The sequence below is a fragment of the Orycteropus afer genome, unplaced genomic scaffold (assembly GCF_000298275.1).
Source record: "Orycteropus afer afer isolate SDZICR_OR568_19922 unplaced genomic scaffold, OryAfe1.0 scaffold00504, whole genome shotgun sequence".
NCBI lineage: Eukaryota > Metazoa > Chordata > Mammalia > Tubulidentata > Orycteropodidae > Orycteropus > Orycteropus afer.
In genome coordinates, this window is record NW_006922091.1 from 1,995,273 (window position 1) to 1,997,989 (window position 2,717).

A 2,717-nucleotide genomic window follows, 5' to 3' on the forward strand; every position below is an offset into this window, starting at 1 on the left:
CCTTAGGCACTATGCTACCAGAGCTCCCTGGAAAGGCTCTAAGGTTGGAAATATCTGTCCTATCAGGTTGCTATGAGTTAGAATCGACTAGATGGCAGTGAGTTTTTTGGGGTGTAGCTCACAAATTCTGAGTCTTTGAATTGATTCATTTATTATGTGGAATTTTAATAATCTGTTGAAAGCCAGAATGTTTCTCAGTCTGAAAAGACTTAGAGGAACATAGACTCCAAGCATTGATGCATTGCGTCTGTACAATATAAGACTCCAAAGCATTGATACGCAGCATCTGTATATAAATCTACATTGATGCATAGTGTCTGCATGTTGAGTCCATAGTACGTTGATGCACATAGCATCTGCATGTTGAGTCTTGTTGGGGAAGAATGTGGCTCCCTTCAAGTTGACAAATGAGTTTGTCCTTAGGTTGAGCTAAACATTCAGATCTCCATGGTTCTCATATCACTTACGGAAGAAATAGGGATTTTATTTCATCAGCATGATTTAGCAAGATTTGACATAAATTTATGTGATTATATTTTGTAGCCAATTTCCTGAAATTCTTGTCATGATGATATAGCATAGTATTGTTTTAATCACTATATAAGATGTGAAAGAATGAAATAAGTTGACACATATCTGCAATGGCTTGATGTGTGTTCCTTCCGTTCCCACTTGAGGCATATGGCATGACGGTGTGGCTTTGCCCCTCCGCTCCGGGGTTTATACGGAGACACCTTAGCTAAGGCTACTCTCTTTCTATCTTTTCTCCTTCTCTTACCACCTGTTCTAGTAGTGCCGTGCTGGCCGCGACAATAATCATTACTCCTTTTATCAGCGTTTGCTAGAATGAGTCACACAACTGAATATATTCTCAGCATAACTACTAGGGAACTCAAGTAAAATAAATGCAAACTGACAGCAAAATTGATTGTAAGTTTTTGTTAAGTCTTTATACAAGAATGGGTTACAGATGAAAAACTGCCTTATTTTAATGTGAAGCTAAAGACAAAAACTTGAACCAAAATGCTACATTGTAAAAAAAAAAAAAAAAATGCATCAGTTACCCCTAACCCTTTCTCCCCTTCATCTGTAATTCTATAATGAGGATTTAATTGGAAAGCTACTTTGGATCCCAAGAAAGTACCACTGAAAGATAACTTCCCAAATGAATGACATTGAACCTTACAGGAGGAAAAACCAGAATGATTTTTCTAGGGAGGTGCTGTGTTTTGAGGGTTGAGGGCATGGAGCTCTGGCAGCATTGTGCCAAATGCATTTATTTGACTGGTAATAAGAAGGCTGGTGGTTCAAAACCACCAGCCATTCCTCAGAAGGAAGGTTGGGCAATCTACTTCCCTAGTGATACCACCTCAGAAACCCAAGGAGGGGTCGCTATGAGTTGGATCAGACTCGAAGACAGTGAGTTTGGTGTTTTGGTTTTTTCAAGGGAAGATAGGTGGAGTCTGCAGTGAATGATCCTGATAGCTGCTACCAACAGGGAAGATTAAGAATCGATGAACACCAATTATCGAAGAACTTCTAGGGGCTCAAATCTGTCAGAAGCTTGTTATGTTTTCTCACTTAACCCTTACTACATCCTGATTCTCTCTAATTTATCAGGGAGGAGTTAAGATTACAGGAATTACAAGGATTGAATAGGTGCCCAGCATTCAATTGTTGATAAGATAAGCAGATAGACTGTGATTAGAAAATGAGTATGTTAGTAAATGCTTGTGATTTTTCTCCTCTGAGAGGCAGAGGGAACTTGTCTTTTAGGAAGCCAACTGCAAGCTCATTTCAGCAGTTTAGCTACAGTTTTTCACCACCACAGTAGCTGCCATCATCACCATTGGAATACAATGCTTTTAGCTGACCATGGGCGGGGAGGAGTGTCCATCTGTTCCTTTATCTCCTTAGGGGAGTACCAAGGTGGGAAGCAGCAGTGGTGAAAGCAGTCTGAGGAAGGTCAAAGGATGCCTGTGGATGGCCTCATCACTCCTTTCTCAGCTTCACTGCAGAGAGCGTTGTTGTTGTTGTTGTTGTTGTTATGTGCCGTCCAGTCGGCCCCGACTCATAGCGACCCCTCCTTGGGTTTCCGAGGCAGTATCACTACGGAAGTAGGATTACCCAACCTTCCTTCCGAGGAGTGGCTGGTGGGTTTGAACCGCCAGCCGTCTGGTTAGCAGGCAAGTGTCTTAGCCACTATGCTACGTAGAAGTTACTAATGACAATGATTGGAAAAAATAAAAAATAAGACACGTTGTAATAAACAAATTTTATCATTCATAGAAAATTTCTACGATGAAACTTAGTGGTTGTAACCCACTATCCCACTGCCGCTGAGGAACTGATTCCAACTCGTAGCAATCCTATCAGAGTAGAACTGCTCCGTAGGTTTTGCAAGGCTGTAATCTTTATGGAAGCAGACTGCCTCATCTTTCTCTTAACCACTGCACCACTAGGACTCCTAGTGGTTGTGAATAGGATACCAAAACACAGAGAAATAAAGTGCTAGCAATTGGCAGGCACAAACACAAACCCAAGTTTCTTAACTACTTTCCATTAAAATTCCAATACTCCCTAGAATGTGTCTGTCTGTTTTTATATAATTGCCAGTTTCACAGGGGAATTACAAAGCTTTTTTCCTATTTGAAATTAAGATCCCTTACTTTCTCTGAAGAAAGCTCTATATACAAAATATAATGGCATAGTAATGA